Source organism: Cibotium barometz, chromosome 10, assembly GCF_041138505.1.
Source record: "Cibotium barometz isolate CiBa-2024 chromosome 10, ASM4113850v1, whole genome shotgun sequence".
NCBI lineage: Eukaryota > Viridiplantae > Streptophyta > Polypodiopsida > Cyatheales > Cibotiaceae > Cibotium > Cibotium barometz.
The window spans coordinates 1,581,720-1,598,961 of NC_141055.1; positions in this window are offsets into that span (position 1 = coordinate 1,581,720).

Genomic DNA, 17,242 nt, shown 5'->3' on the forward strand with positions numbered 1-17,242 from the left:
TGATACACTTCGATTACCCTTAAGTCTCTCATTGTTGAAATCCTTACATGAGGCTCCACACATCCACAGATCTTCTCGCCCATCTGACAATGTAACTCTTGAGCCCTCAGATGAAGCAGAATCAAACTCATCTATTGGAGACCGCGTTACATCACGATATGAGTGATTCTTTAGGTTGACCCTTGTGATGACAGAATCATGTCGGAGGTACAAATAATTGTATCCCCAATCTTGAATCATTTGAAATTGTCGCATGAATGGTCTACCCACCAATATCACTTCATAGTTTGGATGCTTTCCAAAATCCACTACTGCAAATGTGTGCTCATATTCAATCCCACATGTGGTGACCGATATGTTCTCTAGCAGCCCAATGGAATGTTCTAAGCTTCCATCTGCTAGCTGCAAGCACATCCTTGTACTCCTAATAACTGGTTTGCCCCACTTTTCCCAGATGGACCTTGTCACAATGCCCACTCCTGCACCACTATCAAGTATTGCAGCTGAAGCTACTTTTCGCACTTCTAACGGGAGGGTAGCATTTCCCTAATCGTCCTCACAAAATTTTCCTACTTTGTTGATAGGAACTGGCATAACATGCTTTGTCTCAGGGTGTATAGTACATAGATGGTGACCCTTTTGTAGCAATACCTGCCCTGACAAGCATGTGGCAATATCATTCCACAACTCTGGTCGAAGCTTTATCAAATCAAGCAAAGGTAAGGTACAAGCCACTGGTGCTGACAAAATAGCTTGCACGATACCCATATCCATCTCCTTTGTCAACCTTCTATGCATGGAGGGTATCCTCAAGGTTTGAGAACAGTTCTCATATTCTCCCAAATAAGATGGTAAGGTTTTCATTGTATTCTTACTTCTAGGAGAAACAATTGTTTGAACTTCCTCCTGGATGCTTGGGCGTCTAAAGTTGTTTTCTGTACCCCTGGTAAAATCCACTTCAGAGAATGGAGGTGAAATAATAGAGGACATATTCTCATTAACTTTCTCATGAACTGCTGCCCACATCTCATTTGCCATGTCCTCATTAGCATCAATAACTTCATCATTGCATGGGAAGGCAAGAGTAGGTGGTGGCAGAATGCCTTCTTTTAATGGGGTGTCAATTGGTCCAGACTTCTCGCTATGAGCTTGTGAGATCAGCTCACTTTTCATTTCCCAACTTGATGACACTTCTGGTATGGTTTCTAACGTATGGTGGGGCCCCGAGGGATAGGTGGAGGTGGGCCCTCAAGTATTGATTGAGCTTCCCTAATGAGTTGCTGATGTACAGCTAGATTGATCTTCTCCTCATCACGAGGGTTTGGGTATTCTTGAAGCTTCTTGGGTAGCTCAGATAAAGCTACAATGCGACTTCTATGAGCATCAATGATGGCATCTAGAGTCTCGTTCACCTTATCCACAAAAACAGAACCCCCTAAACTATCCTCGGTTGTACTAGCCTCATCTTGTTTAGCACTAGGCCCAGATTGAGGTTGATGCTCCTCATGCACTTCTTGGGATGTAAAAGCTTGATCCTTCATGTTTTGTTTAGAGACTTCTTGAGAACTAGTGGATGCACTCTTAGTTTGCTTGTTGCGGTTCTTTTTCCTCCTAGTGGTCCTTTTTCTATTGGAATGTAGGGTCTTGTCCACTAGATTTGCCTTTGCATCCCTAGTTCGAGGTGTCTCATTAGTCTGCATTTCGGTGTTTCGTGTCTATGAATCTAGTCATGACTCTAAGTGTCACGACATCCTCATTCTCTCTGATGAAGGTGGCGATGGAACTACCCCTACAAAGTTGAGTGAGACCTTTGGTTGAGAGGTGCCTTCCTCATGTGGTTTCAGTAAACAATCCTTTGGAAAGTGTTCTACACAACACCCTAGACAATATCTTTCAATTGGTGGAAACTGTGGTACTGTTGTATTGGATCGAGCTGCTTGCCTTGGGCGATGTGGACAATCACGAGCCCAATGGGGTTCTCCGCACTCATAATAGGGGCCCATTAGTTTGGCTTCTACTTTCCTTTGCTGCCTATTGACCTGAGGGGCCTGGAGTCCTAGGTTGGTAGCCGCCTAGCAACATCAAAGAATTTTGTTCCCCCGGTTGAGGTTCCAGTGCTTGTCTTGGATATGCGGGACTTTCAAAGAGATTTTCCTTGGATGACTATGATGCATATTCCTCCTCCACATAGCTTGGGTTTACCAAGTCTCTACACATATTTGAATTGTCATAGTCAACAAACCTCGTAGGAGCAGTCCCACGAGCAGGAGGTTGAGCTCCAAGTATAGGTCGTGCTTGCTCTTGTACCATCAGTGGCTTACGTTCAAAATTAGTATACTGTTGATGCATTTGTGGAGCCACTGCACCCCTTTGCTGCTCACGCTCTTGTCTCATTCTTGCAATGCAAGTACATTCCTGTGTAGTGTGGGTATAATTCCAAGCACAGGCCTGGCACCACTTCTTTGTGGGTTGGTTTGTGACTAGAGGAGAAAAGGTATTACATTCTTCGGTTTTATGGTTACCACCACATGCTCCACAAAGATGAGGACTTGTAGGTAGTACACTCCTCATTCACTGGCTGCTGTTGTTGTGGCTACATGGGTGGGCGATAGGTTTGTCCCAATCTCCTTAGTACTAGGTTAGCTATCTGGTCTAGATTTACTAGTGCGCTAGACCCTGAACTTTGGTCATCGCCCCACTGATCTCTCTAGGTTGCACCTCAAGGCCAGTACCATCTTGGAATTTGAAGTTATCTGTGAAATCCATAGCATCATGGCAACACTCATTGAAATTTGTATGCTTCTTTGTATAGAGATGTGTGTGCAGTGTTGAATTTTTGAGTCCTTTTAAGAAGAGAGAAATTAATCGACTCTGGGTGGGCTTCTCATCTTCTAGGCAATGGTTAATGTACTGCTTCATCCTATTTACACAGTCTCTAACACTCTCAGTCTCGCCTTGCTTGAAAGAGTAGATGTTTGCTACTGTGTCATGCTGAATCCCCATCAAGGAAAAAGCAACAATCTCTCTTCCAAAACTCGTAAAGAAGATTTGTCTGAAGCCTCTAGTGCCTGAAACCAAGCAAGGGCCTTTCCCTCAAGAGTGAGCCCAAATCCTTCAATTTGCGTATGCTTGTCAGTCACTTGCTCAGCTCGAACTGCTTGCCTAAATGTTGCTACTACATGGTCATATGGATCTCCTGACCCTTCGTACTTCTTTACCAGTTTTTGAAGAGTTGATGGCCTCACTCGTCTTGAATACTCATCATCAGGCCTACGGCCTCTCACTCTCAATGGTTCCTCTCTTTGGTAAGGTGGTCCATATGCATCCCGAATTGGTGTGGGTCTCCTATTACCTGCCTCACCAACCCTCTCCAAAGATCCTGTTACCCGCATTTCAGGAGGTGCATTTATGGGAGGCTGAGTTGGCTCCCCTACCCTCCGATTGTCATAGTGAGAGAAATGTTGTTGTGGTGTGATCTGTAGTCGCACTTTTGGTGTAGGATAATATCTTGGTGCTAGAGTTGGGCTACTTGCAGTGGTCCACTTTGATGTTGAGGGTCCCTCTCTAGTGAACTCTCATAGGGAAGGAGCAACAGTTTCTCCAAGAAAGGCTGTCTCTCCTGGTTTAGCTGTATTAGTTGAGAATACTTCCATAAATAATGGTTGTCCTCTCCACGTGAGCTCACGAATCTCCTTCCAATCTAAGGTTCGGTATTCATTGGCCCATTTATCAACGATTCGGTTCTTGCATCCTACAAGCTTCTCGACTACCACCACAAGTGCTAGAGGAAGATCTAGCTCTGGCAATCTAGTTGTGGCATAATATCCTTCTAAAGAGTCCTTATAGACATCTTTAAGTGGGTCATCCTGAAAGACCTTTGTCACTGGAATTTGTCGTACGAACTCCCATTGGTTCTCAGCCTCCTCTCCTGATCCATTTTGCTCTTGCCTTTCCTGTCCCTTTCCAAATTTAGATCTACAAAAAGTAAATCATCTATGGATGGCCTTGAGAATTGGGCATTGGATGGTCCAGGCATGTCCGACTCAATGAGCCAGTCATCTCTAGACTCCCTTGCTCCGGAAGGCTTTGATAAATCTAGGAACTCACTCTTAGAGAGCTCTCCTAATTTGTCTACATTCTCTGGATGATAGGTGACTTCGTAGAGCGAACACCATCTCCGCCCATGTACATGTTACCATGGTCATTGACTAGAGGTGCTCTATCAAGCTCTAAGAAAAAGTTTGCAATCTTAACGAGATACCGTTGTTGTGGATCCCTAAAGATCTCAGCTCCTTGAGCATTCGTGTTGAGCATTCGTGTAGACATATTGAAATCTCACATTGAGTGGTAACCCCATGATGTCGGCTTCAAATGGATTAAAAGATCTTGTGGGTGTCCTATTTGGGGCTAAGGGATGACTATGTTTGACGGCCCTATATTGTCCATAGACAATGAGCTATTTGTCCTGGAAAGGGTATCAGATTGGGATTCGGAAAAGGTTTCAGCAATATCTGCCAAATTTCCTACTGATTGGGTCCCACTTTCCTGCGTAGGTACTCTAGAAGGTGTCCTAGACCCTATGGTAGTGTCTATATGACGTCCCGACCGCAAGTGCATAAGGTCAAATTTTAAGAGTTTTTTTTTCAAAAAAATCCAAAAATTTTCAAGTTGGCTCAAACTTTGCCAGAACCCATTTTGAACCCCCTCGAACACATTAGGCTAAAAAAATAGTGTTATTTTCATGATCAAAAATCGCCTAAAATGTACCAGTTTCCCATACTGACTCACTATGGGAAAATGGTTCCGGGACCGAAATTTCGACGATGGGTATTTTCTAACTCCTCTCGAAAAGTTAGATAACCTCCCAATTTTTTGCGGACAGAAAATGAAATTTTTCCAGACTCTTTTTTTTTGCACCCCTTTACCCGGTGTGCGGTGGTGGTCTTTATGGTGCCGTGTGTGGGTCTCTCCGTGTGGTGCGTTGTTCATGCACAATCGCCTTCTTTTATTATTATTATTATTTTCTTTTTTTGAAGTGTGTGTGCAGTGAACTCAATCATTATGCATGTGCAGGTGAGATTTACAGGGAATTCGAAATGTTCAATCTTCATGTGTGTGTGTACAGATTTCAGTTTCTCTATAGGTGCAGGTTTAACACAGAGAACTAAAATGCACAAAATTAAAGATGCAAAAAACTAAGCTAAGAACAAAAAATAAAACGAACATGTAGAAAATTGAAACTGTAAAAATTATCCTCAACAGAATGAGAGAAATGCAAAAATAGGCCTCTCTCTTTCGCACACAAATTGAAATTGACAGGTTTAGCGCCTACCTCCAATCCTTCCCGTGTGTTGAATCCTTGTCCTGACCTCAAGGGAGAAGCGTAGCTAGCCAATCGCATTCAAATTGCAAGACAATTAAAGAGAATTTAATAACAGATTAGTCTTAAATAAGTACCAAAATTAGTCCCAAAGCCTGCTCTCCTATCCAACAGTTTTGCAACCGATTGGAGCTTAACAAGGAGTGGTAGTGTGTGTATGGTGCTCAACTAATGTAGGCACTCTTTCCCCGACAGCGGCACCATTATAGAGCGATTTTCTCTACCGTGCAATATAGTGCTCATAGAGTACTACCGATCAACAAATGTGTTAAGAAACACAATGTCAATCCGAGGACTCGACCCGATTAGTGCATGAAGGCTTATCCCTTGAGGGAGAGCTCACATACACGCTATCCATGAATAACTCATTGCCAATGAAGTGGGCAAGAGCTTGCATCAATGGAGACTACACACACACACACACTACAAGCATGCATACACAAGAGAAAGAAAGAAGCATTCAACTAATCATAGATTAATCTACTTCAATGATGCTAAAACAGATTAAGAGCTAAAACAGATTAAGAGAAAGAAATGGAGCTATACTCATTGGAGCTTGATGCTCATTAGAGTACAATAGAGAGAGAGTTAGAGAGTTGCCATAGCTTGAGAGCTCAAGAGCTTCACTCAATAGCTTATGAGAATGGCCAAAAACGTCCTCTTTCTTTAGCTAGCATCTCTTTTATAGAGATGTCACTAACCCTAACCCTAGGCCTCTTTCACACATGGGCGGACAACCCCATAAGTCAGCCTTGCTTAATACACTTAGAACTCTCATTTAGAACTCACATTGGCCTAAAACGATTTACATTGCACTTCGGCACAAAAATATGAAAAAATTATGTGCGTCTTTATGTTTCCATGGCTACAATCCCGCTCTCTCGCCTTAATTGCTTCCGGTCTCCTTCCATATTCCATGTTCCTGTGAGTGTTCCCGTGGAACAGCCAGTGGGAAGATTCTTTTCACTCACCTTGAGAGACTGACCTTATTCAATTTAGCTTAGATGGGAACGTAACAGAGTGCCAGTTTCCTACCCCTAGGAACGTAACAGAGTGCCAGTTTCCTACCCCTGGGAATATATGACGAAATCCTTGGAATGGATTGGCTCCAAAAGAACCAGGATGACATTCATTCTCACAAAGGAACCATCTCTTTCCTTGACCTTCACGGGAATAAAGTTCAAGGAATTAGAATTTTTGGATCCCCAGTGCTACAATTAGTCAAGGCTTCTAAATTATTAAAAGGGCTCAGAAAGAGGCAAGCTGTGTATGTTGTTAAAATGAATCCAGTAGACATAAAATGCAAGGCTAAAGAACCAGAGTGGTTAAGTGAGTATGCAGATATATTTCTGAAGAGCTGACTGAGATGCCTCTGTCTCGTGAAGTAGATCATGAGATCGAATTAACCCCCGCCGGAGCTCAGCCAATACCCCAGCATGCATATAAAATGCCAGTCCCTAAAGCCATAGAACTTAAGGAACAGTTAAGATAACTGTTAGAGTAGGGATTCGTCAGACCCAGTGTCTCCCCTTGGGGTGCGCCCGTTCTCTTTCAAAAGAAGAAAGATGGAACACTAAGACTCTGTATTCACTACAAAGGACTGAATCAATTAACAATTAAGAATAAGTATCATATTCCTAGGATTGATGAACTTCTGGATCAGTTAAGTGGTACCCAAATGTTTACAAAGATAGATCTCAAATCCGGGCACTACCAGATCAGAATCAAGGAGCAGAACATCCCAAAGACAACATTCAATACTCGCTATGGGCATTATGAGTTCATAGTCATGCCGTTTGGAATGACTAATGCCTTGGTGACATTCAATCGTCTTATGCAAGATATTCTCAGAGAATACTTGGATGATTTTGTTCTTGTCTTCTTTGACGATATCTTAGTATACTCAAAGAATGCTGCAGAGCAGGAAGGTCATGCAGTGGCCTATGAATCTAGAAAACTCAGAACACATGAGAGGAATTATGCCGTCCATGACTTGGAGTTACTCTCAATAGTGTATGCTCTCTGAAGTTGTGGACATTATCTTTTGGGACAAAGATTCACCTTGATGACAGATCATCAAAGTCTGAAGTGGATCTTCACCCAAAGGGATCTCAACATGCGTCAAAGGAGATGGATGCAGATCCTACAGGAGTTTGATTTTGAGATAAAGTATCGACCGGGGAAAGAAAATGTGGTTGCAGATGCGCTCAGCAGAAAAGCCTCCTTGCTTGCAATTACAGTGGTGTCAAATCCATTGATCAATGAAGCAAAGGAGAAAATCATGCAGGACAAATTCTTTAATCCTATTTGCTACCCTTCTGATGTAGGAAAGCAAGACTTCTCAGGAAATGAGTCGAGTTTTTGGATACAAACTGGATAAAGGATGCATGTATTTTAATAATCGGCTATGTATCCCCAATGATGCGGGAAAATAAAGGGAAGAATTCAGCGAGAAGCCCATGATAGCCTCATAGCTGGACATCCATTTTTTTAAAAAAAACCTATATGTCTCTGAAGAAAAGCTTCTTCTAGCCAGGACTCAAAAAGGATATACTTGATCATGTAAGGAAATGCTTGATGTGCCAGGGGTATTGATTTTGTCGGTCCCATTAAACCTCCAGCTCGTCACACACATGCCGAATATATTATAGAGCGGGATTGTAGCCATGAAAACATAAAGATGCACATAATTTTTTCATATTTTTGTGCCGAAGTACAATGTAAATTGTTTTAGGCCAATGTGGGTTCTAAATGAGAGTTCTAAGTGTATTAAGCAAGGCTCACTTATGGGGTTGTCGGCCCATGTGTGAAAGAGGCCTAGGGTTAGGGTTAGTGACATCTCTATAAAAGAGATGTTAGCTAAAGAAAGAGGACATTTTTGGCCATTCTCATAAGCTATTGAGTGAAGCTCTTGAGCTTTCAAGCTATGGCAACTCTCTAACTCTCTCTATATTATACTCTAATGAGCATCAAGCTCCAATGAGTATAGCTCCATTTCTTTCTCTTAATCTGTTTTAGCATCATTGAAGTAGATTAATCTATGATTAGTTGAATGCTTCTTTCTTTCTCTTGTGTATGCATGCTTGTAGTGTGTGTGTGTGTAGTCTCCATTGATGCATGCTTGTAGTGTGTGTGTGTAGTCTCCATTGATGCAAGCTCTTGCCCACTTCATTGGTAATGAGTTATTCATGGATAGACTCTCTCTATGAGCTTGTGGGTTTGTGAATGTTACATTCTATGCTTGCTTAAGCTTGTGGGTTAGTAGATGCACGCTTATGGGTTTGCTGGCATTAGGGAAAGCTAAGATTTAATCAATGTTTGAATGGGATTAAGAGATTGCCATGCATTGCTTGTTCTCTGTGTGAGCTCTCCCTCAAGGGATAAGCCTTCATGCACTAATCGGGTCGAGTCCTTGTTGCTAGAACATTTAGCACACAAAATAAACTTTCCCTCTCATCATCTTCATCATTTTTCTTCTCTATCCACATAGCCTTTTTAGCAGACATGGCTATCTTTCACACACACACCCCTACATCACTATAAGTTTGTGTGTCTGGGTGGGTGTATGTGTGTGTGTGTGTGTGTGTGTGTGTGTGTGTGTGTGTGTGTGTGTAAAAGATAGCCATTCGAAGAAGCTATAAGAATATTCTAAAGCAACTCATGCATCCCTATGTGCACCAAATGGCTATCAAGAGGAAAGTGTTTTATTGTAACATTTACTTCCTTTTTACTCTTCCCTTACATTCCAAAACTTAAGTTTTGAAAGTGATTTATTTCAATCAAAGTTCACATTTGTTTGGATGCATGCATGTATACATGTGTGTGTGTGTGTGTGTGTGTTGAAATGGAAAAAGATATATGAAACTTGGGCTACCCTATGGCTCTTGGCCCACCAGCCCTAGACCCCTAGCTTAAGGAGCTCATGACCTATCCATGTGCATGTGAGGGATTTATTGATGCAGCTGGTGGCCATGTTTATTATATTTTTTTAACTTGGCCCCATTCCCTCAACTGGAGTTTACTAAGCGTGCCCAAGTTAAATGCTGCCAATATCAAATACCTGCGTTCTTCTAGTGATGTGTGCCCGTGTTCCACGCCGTCAATTCCACATCTCTCACATCATAAATGCAATGTGGGGTATAGACATGAGGTACAAGGACTTTATGACAAGCTTCCAAATGTTCTTAAATGAAAGAATAGAACTTTTACATCTTGAAATTTAGTTTTTATTTATTTTATACACATTTTCTAGAGAGAGAAATTAGAAATTCATGAATTTCTTACAAGGCCCTACAAATGACCTCCAAAATGTCCTAATGCAACTTTTGTTCCCAATCATTGCAGCTAGCCTCAACTGTTTTGGTGAGAATGGCACATAGAGCTTTGTTGGTGTGCTATCTGCTTGGCCATTAGCTTGGGGGTAATATAGGGAAGATTTCATTGAGTGACAAGGAATTCTTGTAAGAGGAATTGGATTACCTCATTAATAAAGTGCGTTCCATTATCACTCACAATCTCAAGGGGACATCCAAAGTGTGTGATGATTGACTCATATAAGAATTTTGTAGAAGAGCGCGCATCAGCTTTATGGGTAGACCCATTTCGTGCAATAGTCCCTGGCTACAATTATATATTGATCTTAAGTGTATCTAGCCATAGGACTAATGGGTCCGATAAAATAAATGCCCCATTTTTCGAATGGTTGCAAGGGCACAATAGGGTTCAATGGCATATTGTCCTTAAAGCGGGGAATCGCCGCTCATTGGCATTCATTACACCGCTTGACATATTCCACTGCATTGGACATTAAGGTGCGCCACCATAACCCAGATGTGAGGACTTTGCGTGTAGTGATATCTGCTGTGAAGTGCCCCCCAGAACAAGCACAGTGAGCCTATTCTAAAAGGAAGACATATTCATTTTCTCGGACACAACATCTGATAATCTTGTCTTTCCCTCGCCTGTAGAGTTGGCCTACAATTAGTTGGTAGGGGGCCACTTGTTTAATGAGCAGTCGTGCAGCACGATTCTTTTTTAGGAGGGGGTCAACTAGTAAGCCATTGGCTAGAAATTGTGTAACCTCTTCTTTCCATTCTAGAATCAAACATAATTGGAACAGGGTGGCGTCTGGTAAATCATCTCATCAACTCCCACACTGGTGGCTCGCGTTAGGGATGCGTGACATATGGTCTGCCAAGACATGCTGTGAGCCCTTCCACACTATGACAGTGAAGTCAAAATCAAGCGCAAGCTCAGTAACCATCTAGTGATTCTTCTTATTGTGCAGGGCTTGTGTACCAGATATAGAAGATCTTGATGGTCTACGAAGAAGATAAATTTGGTCGCCAGAATATAATGAGGAAACTTCTTAACTATGTAAACCATGGCAAAAACTTCCCTCTCAGTTGTGGTATATTTTTTTTCCTCGTTTAGTTGGTGCGGCTGGCAAATCTGATGGGAAAATCCATCTTGTGTTCATCGGGTTAGGCCAACACACACTCAACAACAAAGGTGGAGGCGTCGATGTGGACATGAAAGATGATATCCCAGTTGGGGAATGTAAAAAAAGGAGCACTTTCCAAGGCTTTCTTGAGGTTAGTATAAGCCTATTGGAATTCCTCTATCCACTCAAAGAGGATCAAGAGTTTGTAAAGGGGTCAGGCTATATATAATGGAATACATGAAAATGAAATGCTGATAATAGCCAACATGTCCCTTGAAGCGCTAGACTCCCTTAAAATTGGTTGGTGGGGGCAGGAGCCCACCTTGCTATCGTCAATGGAGATTCCTTGTTGGGAGACAACGTGTCCCAAGATAACTCCATGCCTAACATAGAACTAGCATTTAAGAGGGTTTAATAAAATACGATGATACAGCCTACATCTTTCTAACACCTTCCGTAAACATTCAAGGTGTGCTTTCCATGTGGAATTGACACAGAGGTCATCTATGAAGACCTAAATGAATTTTCAAAGATATTCCTTGTAGGCTCTGCACATTAGACTCTAGAACGTGCTAGGAAAATTGGTCAGCCCCCCCCCCAAAAGGCATGACGCAATATGAATAAGTTTCCCATTCCATACAAAGACCATTTTGTGTTAATCCTTGGGGTTGATCAATAACTGATTATAGTTGGAGAATCCATCAAGGAAGCTGTAGGCTTTCTTTTGTGCGACTCGTTCGAGCAAGTGCTCTATGAAGGGTAAGGGGGATAGTGATCCTGTATATAGTGGTGGCATTGACCTTTTTGAGGTCCATGCACACTCGTACCTTCCCATTCTTTTTGGGTACTATCACTATGGGTGATACCCATTCTGTGTGCTCAATTTTGTAGATGAATCCAGCATCAATAAGTCAATCGATTTCTTCCCGAACCATCTTGGAGTACTTTGGATTCATAGGGTAAGCCCTTTGCTTGACCGGTCTCGCTTCGGTCTTGCTCCATCAACCATCGGAATGGTGTGTTTGACTACTTCAAGAGGTACACCCTTCATATTCGTGTACTTCTAGGTAAAACAATCCTAGAATTCTATGAGCAGAGCGACGAGTTCAGTCTCTTCCTTAGTAGAGAGGTCATCCCCAATGTATATTGGCCTCGAGTCTTTGCTCAGGCCTGCCAGGTTGATTTCCTTCACCTTGGTTGGACCGTCATATGAGGTTCCTGGTTGTTTGTTGTGGGAACTTTGGGCTGAGTCATATTGTACAAATTTGTCAGCCATCTAGAAGGTTTTGAAGTGTTTGGGCACTTTTTTGGTCTCTTCTTCCCTAGTTCTTTCCTCTTCTATCAAATTTTTAGCTTCTTTTTTTTTTTGCCAGTGCTAACTTCTAATTGTGTGCTTTGCGCACGCAGAGCAGCAAAGCTTTTGGGGTCCGGGTGGTCAATGGGCTCTATTGGCTTGGGGGTGGTCATGTGGACTCAGAGGGAGTTATTTGTAAACTCCTTTTTCCATATTTGGTTGAATTGTTCATGTGCTTCAATCGCCTCCACATATTTTAGAACACTGTTACAAGCAAAATAGGTAACTGACGAGGGTTACCTAAAAAGATTCCCTCCCAAAATGTGTGAAATCTCAAAAATGGCTTAAAAACATAGTTTTTTGAAAACACATCTTGAATGCTATGTATACATTTAAAAATTACATGAATTTTGTTATTTTTTTCAAGATTGAGAACACGTGTGACCTTTGTAATTTTATAAACTACTGTTGTTTGTGACATAAAAATAAACTTGAGTTACAAAATGGCATAGGAGTCTACACAACTTAAAGAAATATCAATCTTTTTTAAATAAAAATTTATTTTATAAATTTCATGAATGTAAGACACTTTTTTTAATGGACTTTCTTGGGACAAATTCTACCACTATGCATAAATATGCACATTATTTGACAAAGCACTCAAAAAGTATTAGAATACATAACATTATAAGCTCCATAATTTATGAAAAATCCTACAAACATCCTTGAGTCTATTTCTAGACCCAGATAGCAAAGCCTTTAGTATATACTTACCATTTGCATGACATAATTATTTGCTCTATTATTTATAAGCAGGTAGTGGGCATGATATACAACCAATGCTAAGAGTTTAAAGAGGTCAACTTATAGGTTTGCAAAGGTAGACTTCTATTCATATATATATATATATATATATATATATATATATGTAGAATAAGGTAACTATCGAGGCTCTGAGTAAACCTAAGCATGTTTAAAGAGTAGAAAATTGAAATATGTTTTTGGCAGGACTATTTTATATATATATATATATATATATATATGTAGAATAAGGTAACTATCGAGGCTCTGAGTAAACCTAAGCATGTTTAAAGAGTAGAAAATTGAAATATGTTTTTGGCAGGACTATTTTAGAGGTAGACATCATATAGCATATGGGTGTAAATTTTGACCCATGTAGGCATTTGTTGTCATGAAGGAAATTCTTGTTATGCAATATGGATAATGGTGGCGGGAAGAAATTGTAAACTATATCATGTACATATGTGGTGGTGGCAAATATTCATATTATGCATATGTTGATGTTTGATTGTGAGGTCCCCCTGTTCCCACCGAGCAACGGATTCGGGTACTAGCAGCGGAAGTAGCACTTCTCGCGCGGGACAGGGGTCCCACATTCGGGGCCTCGTCCACGGATATCCGGACAAGAGACTAATCCGTCGGTTTTTCCAAAACCGAACCCGGAAAAAACTTCCCTTACCGGAAAGCACGGGCGATTCCACCAGGATAATTTTTTTCTCTAACGAAGACAAGATCATTTCTGATCAAGCTGATCCAATTGTATCTTCAAGATACTAGATCAGATCAAGGAAGAAACTTGCACTTGGATCATTGGGATCAACGCTTTTTTCCCCATTCAAGAGGCACAGCCGTTGATTCCTATCCATAGAACAATTACTGTCCGGGATTTACTTTATCTATCGTATTAACAAAAGTTGAGTCTCGATTTACGGATCCATCAGTCCAGCCTAACCCCATCTGATCCCATGGGTTAGCCAACCGCCCAACCACTGTAGTGATGGGATCCAATTTGGAATTTGGTTAGGTTTTGTCCCGGGTACCAAGGAAAAGAGTTCCAAGGCCCCCTAGCCGGAAGTTCATGCAAACATAAAATTAGGCACACCACTTACACACCCAATATGAAATTGCCTTATTCTTAGCATCAGCTAACTTTAAAACAATCCTTTAATGAAACCATAGTACCACTGATCACAGTCTTCCAAATTATCCGGTTGATTCTCAAATTTCCCATCATTCCTTCATCATCAGAGTATCTATGGCATCATTGGCAACTAGAACGCTCACCACCTATCCACTCAGAGGCTGTTTCCATAGTTCCTAGCCCATAATACTCGGCAATATAATCATTTATCAAGATGGACTCTCGTTGAAGATCAGCAAGATCAACCAACAGATCCATATAAAAGAGCCATGGACTCATCCGTTGAGGACCAGCAAGGTCAGTCAACCAGATCCATGCCCGATTTCACAAAACAACTCTTACTCCTTGTTCCAATATCTTCCTCGACGCACGCGTGGGTATCCTAGGCAACCCAGAGCCCGAGCACCGTATGGTCAGCACCCTCTAGGATCCTTCGCAGGTGACCTAGCGCTTCACTCATAGGCCGCTTCCTTGGTCCCTCATCCACCGTACCGGAAGCTCACCATTTTAATCGAACCGAGGCTGGTCAAGACCTCGGCCGACCTTGCTACGCGAGACGTCCTCCATTGACTCTCCGTCAGCAGTTGCAACTTTAACCACGACCTTAATCACAAGACGGTCAAAATGCTTCCCCAGCATTCTTGACATAAAACAGCCATTTACAAACAGCATTTACAATAGTTTACAAATACAATTTCTATATTAACTCTCATTTTTCCACATTATCCCTCATTAATCCACATTACTTATTCCACATTCCATTTATATATATACTCATCCAATCACATCATTTTCCATCTCTTCACTTCAGATTCCTTCACATCACATATCATATATTCACATCCATATCCACATCCATACATCCACATCCACATCCACATTCACATCCATACATCCACATCTACATGCTTACCTCCATTTTCACATCCTCATTTATACATCCACATCCCGTATCCACATTCATACATACACATCCATATCCACATCCATACATCCACACCCACATGCATACATCCACTATCACGTCCTCATTCATACATCCACATCCACATACATACATACATCCACATCCACATTCCCATTCACATCTATACATCCACATCTACATCCACATACATACATACATCCACATCCACATTCCACATTCACATCTATACATCCACATCTACATCCACATTCACATACATCCACATCCACATCCACATTCCCATTCACATCCACATTCCCATTCACATCTATACATCCACATCTACATCCACATACATACATCCATCCACATCCACATTCCACATTCACATCTATACATTCACATCTACATCCACATCTATACATCCACATCTACATCTACATCCACATACATACATCCATCCACATCCACATTCCACATTCACATCTATACATTCACATCTACATCCACATTCACATACATCCACATCCACATTCCCATTCACATCTATACATCCACATCTACATCCACATACATACATACATCCACATCCACATTCCACATTCACATCTATACATCCACATCTACATCCACATCTACATCCACATTCACATACATCCACATTCACATCTATGCATATACATCCTCATGCATACATCCACATTCACATTCATACATCCACACTCCCATCTCCACATCCACACATCCACATACATACATCCATTTCCACATTCCCATTCATATAACCCCATATGCCTTCACATCTAATCTTTTACGTCACATCCATTCTTGCCCTATCATCACAACCCATATACATCTTATCCTATCACATACACTTCTTACCTCATCTCATACACATCTTATCACATCTTAATTCATCTTATTACCTCTTATCACATCTTATACACCTCTTATCACATCCTATCACATCTCATATCTATTTATAGAATACAAGAGAACTCTTATATTTGATATAAGATTTCTTTACACATTTATTTATGAATAAATTCTATTTAAGGAGATTAATACTTTCAAAGTAAAAATCAATCTTTTATGCATCTTCCTATGCATAAATTCATTTTTAATGAAAATGACACTTTTGAATTAAATTTTAATCTTTTATGCATTTTTCTATACATAAATTCAATTTACATGAGAATGACACTTTTGAATTAAAAAATCAATCTTTTATGCATCTTCTTATGCATAAATTCAATTTGGTAGGAATTACACTTTTAGAATAAAAAAATTTCTCTTATGCATCTAAGTTAAGCATAAAATCCATTTATGAGGAAAATCACACTTTTAGTATAAAAAGAATATCTTTTATGCATACCTATATGCATGAAATTCAATTATGATAAAAGTCACACTTTTATAATAAAATAATCAACTTTTATGCATACCTCTATGCATGAAATCCAATATGATAAAAGTAACACTTTTGATATAAAAATTTTTCCATTATGCATACTTCTATGCATGAAATAAAAATGGTAAAAATAACACTTTTGATATAAAAATTTATCCATTATGCCTAATATTAAAATTCAATTTTTCCATGATTGTAATGAAATTCTTTCAATTAATCTAGGATGATAATTCCTAGAATATGGTAGGAAGTCCTCTTTTTATGCTTTGAATGAGATTATTTTATGCATAATTTTTATAAAAATTTTGCCATAGCTCCGCTGCTATGACTGATAAATCTCAATTTTTCTAAGGGATAATGCTTATCATTAAGGAAATAATTAAAATGATCTCTAATTGGATTATTAATCCATAATGGATTAAATCATCAATATTCATAAACTAAAAGTATAGAAAAAAGCCATTAATTTGGCCTCAAGCATAGCTTAATCTTGGGTTAAGGAAAAGCTTTATGAAAAGCTTGATTTGGATTGAGAACGGGTCATGAGTATGACCATTTCTTGAGTGAGAGAGAGAAATTACATAAAAACCATTAAAATTTAAACATAAATGAAAATTAACTTCAATAGCATTTATTAAATTATGTAACTCTTCACTACTATTCAAACTTCAATAGCATTTAAAAAAAAACCATACCAATTAAACTTCTCAAGCTTGAGAGGGGTTGAGAAGAGAGAAACATTGAGAAATTATAGAAAGATCAATATTCACTAATTACCTTACAACTTGCTTGATTCTTTGTTCACGGTAGAGGCCCCCAACCAATCAATTGGTTAAGTATGTTGATGGAGCCACTAATGGGGATT